The 6,200-nt window shown below is 44.9% G+C and overlaps 1 protein-coding gene across 1 annotated transcript in view; it reads left to right on the top strand.

Annotated features, from left to right (window-relative positions):
• Nucleotides 1-4,212: 4,212 nt before the first annotated feature.
• Nucleotides 4,213-6,200, top strand: part of GNA12 (guanine nucleotide binding protein (G protein) alpha 12) — a 37,829-nt gene continuing 35,841 nt past the window's right edge. Inside the window, exons 1-2 of the mRNA XM_009993679.1 lie at nucleotides 4,213-4,244; nucleotides 6,080-6,093. The gene's annotated coding sequence lies outside the window, so the exon portion shown is untranslated. The remainder of the gene's footprint in view (nucleotides 4,245-6,079; nucleotides 6,094-6,200) is intronic.

The following is a 6,200-nucleotide window of genomic DNA, read 5'->3' as shown; positions in this document are numbered from 1 at the left end:
TACAATTAATTGCACTTGCTATTCTTTTGGGACATTTTTTTGTTGACAGGGACCCCCTTTTTCTGTATTAACGTCCACTTGGTAGCCACAGAGCAATAAAGAAGGCTTGGGATCCCCCCATTCAGGGAGTCATGAATAAACATGTTGTACAAACAAACAAATAGAGCAGCCCCACGAATTAGCATTTTGAGAGCCTCTGTGTTTGGTACCCATCTGCAAAGCAAAGAATGAGGATCAGCTCTGTGTGGCTGCCTGCACACGTGTTTGCAGTGGCAAGCTCCTGCAGATGGCAAACACTCACTGCAAGTGCCAAGGGTTTTTTGCACATCTTGAAAATATTTGTGTTAAAACGGGAAGAGAAAAGATTGTCCATCTGTGGCGGGAAATCATGTGGCCAGAATGCACAACGTGTGCCAGGTGAGGCAGGTGAGGAATGGAGATTTCTCTTCTTTCTGCTGAAGCCTTGGGAGACCCATTTAGTGACATCTCCAACAGCTCGTTTTTCAGCTGCACGTCCGTTCTGCCTCTCCTTCCAAACTAACCTGGGCTGAGAAACCTTGCAATGAATTCAGCCAGAGGGCCTGGAAGCCTGGCCTGCCAGGCCATTAATGATCCCAGGCAAATACTGTGGGCTCTGTTCTATTTATTCCTCCTCAAGTGTAGGTGTTGAGAAATATGAGGCCAGTAAGTGGGTGACAGGCATCTGCAAGCGTCACCTCAGCAGTTCAGCTTAGCAAAGAGCCTTGGAGTAGGACTGTAAAAATTGCATCATTTGTAACCTTTTTCAGCACCAGCCTTTAAAAAAAAAAAAAGAAAATAATAAAAAAGTATGTAACCAACAGCTTTCCTTTGGACATGAAGAGAATAACTAAAGAGAACATCTGTTTTCCCTTTAGATGTGGAACTGCAATAGCAAGCCATGCATAAATTTTATTAAGGCTTGCTAATTTCCTATGAGTTTGGGGAGCTACACGTTACCCGTGGAGATACTTGGCTCTGCATCACCAGATGAAAAGCCATTTTATAAACAATGCAGAAAAAAATGGACATAGCTCAGCAGCAAATGTGTTAGGTTCTGTTCTCTGGGAGCTCCATTTTCTTTAGCTTTGTTTTTGCACATTTTAGATTTGTTGCTTTTTTCCCTGCTTAATGTCAGTCATCTTGTTTTCCAATGACTTTTCATAACTAAGAGGACTAAACAAAACATGCACCTGAATTGACAAAACCATCTACTTCTTGTTGTTTGTACTCAAAATCAGAGGTCCAAACACTGATGTCTGGGTTTTATTTGTTTCTGAGATGCCAAACTTTCTCAGTATGTTGAGAACAGACACTTGAGCCACCATGTGCCTGGTCTTGTCCCTTTGTGCTCTAGGAATATGTCTCCAGAGTAAGAGCTCAGAAGGAAGGGCTGCAGAGACACAGCCCTGCTCAGATCCCACCAGCCCCGCTCCTGTGTCCTCTAAGGAAACACCTTTGAGCAGAACCTCACTGATCCTCCTGTGCTCTCAGAACCAAGGTTTACCATCTTACAACAACTTACCACAGTACAGTTTGGGTTGGAAGAAACCTTAAAGATCATCAAGTTCCAACCCCCCTGCATGGGCCAGGTTGCTCCCACTAGACCAGGCTGCTCCAAGCCCCATCCAACCTGGCCTTTCTTCACACCAAGGATTTAGAGCCTGCAGGACACTTGCCAGGACATGCCTGGAAACACACAGATCAGACCTTGTTGCATGAAATAAGTGGAAAAGTCACAGGCTGGGTTAAAAAGATGTTTTTCTTCTCTGAATAATTAATTGTTTGGAGATTAATATGAGGTTTTGTGTTTTGAAAGCAAACTAATCCACTCGTTGGCTGGTGTGTAATGAAGGAGAACAGGCAACTGTCAAGCAGTCTGAAAACAGTGAAAATTAACTACATGAAGTGTCACAATTCACGTATTTTATGTATATGAGTAATGTGTCCTCTGTGGGACAGAAGATGAAAATATCACATGGAAAGAAAAAATGATGGCTACAAATGTAAGAAAACAAGCAGGCATACTTTGTTTTGGCATCATTTGGTATTTTTACTGCTTAATGGCAGCTGGGCTGGACTCTCGCAAGAGAATCATGTTTGTGAATTCACAAGCAACATGAAGCAAGAATTCTGCAGCCTCTGTACTCACACAGCTAGCAAAGGGGAAGGAAAAGAGTTAAAAATTGAAATACACTGAAGTAAAAAATTTAATTTGAAAGGACTGTTTGATACCCATTTCTCTTCCAGTCTTACCATGACAAGGCTGCTTGTGGTTCACTAGTTCTTTGTCTGGACCTGGTTTTTAATGTCATGATGTCGACAGTTAGAAGCATAACTGACTTCAAGCAAATCTGGATCAAAGCAAGGGATGTGTGTCCTAACAACAGTGTTAAAAGGGACAAGGCAAATACTGAGATACAATTCACTAGCAAGTGTATTTTTTCTTGAGAGATGCCTAAGTTCCTCAGTGCTCTTTGGCTTCAAGACCATAATCACTGTGAGGAACTGGGGTCTCTGAGAAAGAGCATATTACAATACTGATCATAAAGTCCTGCAGAAAACATCCAGCCAAGGTCTCAACACCTGCAGCAAGAAACTAATACGTTTGTATTTGAAGGTTCCCATGTACTTAACGATTTTACTAGAAAACAGTTGATCTATCTGAAGTATTCTTGTTTCATTCCTCCACAGGAGAACATTTATTTTGTCTCTCTCCAATTTTTTTGTTCTGCTACAGAGAGTGTGCAGAGAGAAGGCCATTGAAAAAACCACATAAAACCTCTGAGAATGTAATAAGCAGAATATGGCTCTTTTAATATGACAAAACTACCAGATTCAGTAAGGGCTTGAAGTGCATTTAAACTCCAGCACCTCCTCAGGCAAAGAGAGTCACAGGCTCAACAACAGAGAAGCAGCAAAAGGAGTTTAGATAATAAATCTTTTTCAGATCTAGAAGCTTTGCTACCTGAATGCACAGCAAGTGACTCAAGAGCCCCAACATCTTTAAATAAGTCAGACTAAGCCAGGAATGCTTCTGTCTTGTGGTAACAACAGTTCCATAGTTTGACTCAGTTTGTCCCTCTAGCACAGTGGCCAGAAAAGAATAGGTGGAGGATTTATCAACTCAGATGATTCCATTAATGCATATTTTTTCTTGCTGTTGTCTTAAAATTGCTAAGTTCTCTCCTAAACTCTGAAGATTAAGCACTAGCTCTGATATTGCTGCCAGGTGCTGCACTGCAAGGTGTTAAGGTACATCCTCCTTCTCACTTCTTTGCTTTACACGTTCACTGAGCAAAATATTCTTCCTGGCACTGACAATGTCTGGTAGAGCTCAGAAAAGCAACAGCCATAACCCAGGGATAGGCAAATATTCAGTTTGGTAATACTTCCAGGGTCCACGAGCTCCATTCCCAGCTCAAGTGTTAGCCCTGTGGTTTCTCTGCTGGTTTTGATGATGCACTTTCAGAGGCCAGAACACAGGCTGCGACTATAGGTCACAGTGGACAGGGTAGAGAACGGGCCATCATCACCCAGGTGGGGCCTTGGGCAGCCTTTGGGAGTAGTGAAACACACAGAACCAAGGCCAGGCCCTTCAGCCCTCCTCATTTCACAGACTTTGTGCTGCCAGCATTCCTCAGTGAGGCCATGTCCTCTTCTGGCCTTTCTCTAAGCAGAAAATGGGACTTCCTGACTGGAATTCAGTCCGTGCTTTTTCTGTACCTGCTCCTTCAATTCCCGGAGCCCAGACGTCACTCCCAACTGCAATAAGGTCTTCATGGTCAAGCAGTCCACTAGCTTCTCCAACTGCCCTACAGCTTTTCAGCTTTAACATTCTGTTATCTAGTCTCAGAGCCAACGCCTCAGAATTTTGTGCTCCAGCCTTTCCCCCAAGACCTCCCTGTCTTTCTGCTCTTAATTCAGTTGCTTTGTAGCCAAACAGGGCAATGGAAATAATGTTGCCTCATTGCCTTTTTCTTTCTATCCTCCAATCCTCTATTTTCTTCTTCTTTCAGTCTCCTTCTCCCTCTCTCCATATCTATGGGAGATAAAGGAAGGAGAAAAAGAAGATGAGGAAGTACAAGCATTTCTTCATCTCAGCAGAAAAAGAGCTATAGGAAGAAACAGAGATGAGGAAAGAGAAAAGAGAATAGAAACAGAAAGAAGGTAAAGCTGGAAAACTGAGAAAGTAAAAGAAAGAATAGAAATATTAAGTCCTTAATGTTTTATTATTATTTTGTATTAATATAAATTGTTTTCATTTCAGTCTAAGCCCAAAGAAGGGAGATTATGTGGAAATCTGGAAGCATGGAACTGTGCAGATAGTAAGGAAACAGACAAAGGGAAGGCATTGAGACTGACTACAAGGTTCTCTCTTACAAGCTTTTCTTGGGGTGCCTACACCTATTCTTACACTCATAACTAAACAACTGCAGAAACATCTAGAGGGACCATCACGTGTGTTTGTGAGATGCTGCCCAGTCCCTCAGCAGAGCAACAGAAGGCGTGTGCTGCAGGTCTGCAGCAGTAAACAAAATCCAGTTTTGTCCTGGTTTTAGAACAGCTTCTGAATGATTAGATGAGGAATAACAGTGCTGCGGGGGAGAGGGGGAGGGGTGGACCTTTTCCTTCTGACAATTAGATGTGAGCTGTTGAAAGCTGCTTTCATGGATGAATGCAGAGAGAACTAAGGATGTCTGGCATCTGATTTGATTAGTTTATTGTATACGATAATTTCACTCTTACAGATGAAGCAAGTCTATCGCAGGAATTGAACTTCACAGTTGTTTGAATTCTCTGCCAAAACCCCTCGGAACCTCAGCAGTCTGAAAAGAACCTCAAGTTGGGCACAACGAAGCTAGTGGGGCAGGAGTAACTGAGCTAATCAGAAAATACCAGTTAGGGCACTTAGGAGTCACACGGGGTCTGACTGGCAGGCAGCTTAGCATCTGTGGATTCCAGCGGGGGTCCTGAGAGCTCAGCTGTTCCGAAAATCAGGCCTATGGAGTATGGGGTGCCCGGGGGTTGGGTTGTTTGTCTCCATCCTACTGGACAGACTGGCTTCTTGTAGGACAACGATGACATCCAGTGGAGACACTCCTGAATTACAGAGGGATGTTAGACGTGCGATGAGCTGCTGCCGAGGCTCAAACTGCAATCGAAGAGCAAGATCCTGGAAGAGAAAATCACTTTCTCGACAATGGGTCTGTGCTGCAGCGAACGGCTCCTGACCAGGGCTTCTGCTGTTCTCCTCCTGACTTCTGCAATTCCTAACGGTGTTTTCAAGTGTCTCCTCTTGGTAAGGAGAAAAAAGACCTGCTCTTTGGGGAAGCATTGAAAAGAGCATCAGTGTGATTAACAGGCACTCAGGATTCTCACTTCCAAGAAAGGTTTTCTTTTATTTTATTTTTTTATCTAATTTTGTGACTCCTTGATCTTTTGGGCTTCTTAACAATCTTAACTTTATACAAAATCTGTCCTTTTAGTAGTTTCCCTCAGCTCTTGGTGTCACTTGCCCCAGTACCTGCTGGCCTAAGCTTGCCCCAGGGTCTGGTACAGGCCCAGGGCAGGATAAATTGCACAAAGCTTAAATTGGATTACATGTTTATGCCCTAAATAATCGGAGGCGCAGACAAGACTCAAGACAGAAAGGACCACATAATCTCCTAGAACTGAGGGCACGTCTGTCTTGTAGGCAGCCAGAAGGTGTGGGACCCCACGCACAGCCCGGTGACCACACACCAGCTGCTCCTGAAAACCGCTCCTTTTCCTCCAGCCCCTCATCAGGAGACCGAGGGCATTTTCCTTCAGATGTGCACTTTGCTCCTGCAATCCCCGCCTCACCCTCAGCCCGGCTCCAGGCTGCTTCAATGGCACCCCACGCACAGCCCGGTGACCACACACCAGCTGCTCCTGAAAACCGCTCCTTTTCCTCCAGCCCCTCATCAGGAGACCGAGGGCATTTTCCTTCAGATGTGCACTTTGCTCCTGCAATCCCCGCCTCACCCTCAGCCCGGCTCCAGGCTGCTTCAACACGCTTTGCAAGGAATTGCACCAGACGCCGGCAGAGAAATTGGGCTTCACGCTGGAAGGCCCTGGAGCCGCTGAGGCCCCGCAGAGGGCACAGGCCCCGGCTGCAGCCCGCGGGCACCAGCCCTTCCACAGGCTCGCCCACCGGA

Source organism: Chaetura pelagica, unplaced genomic scaffold (assembly GCF_000747805.2).
Source record: "Chaetura pelagica isolate M959 unplaced genomic scaffold, ChaPel_1.0 scaffold213, whole genome shotgun sequence".
Classification (NCBI taxonomy): Eukaryota; Metazoa; Chordata; class Aves; order Apodiformes; family Apodidae; genus Chaetura; species Chaetura pelagica.
The sequence above is the reverse complement of the archived record's forward strand: the minus strand, read 5'-3'. Positions and strand labels throughout refer to the sequence as shown.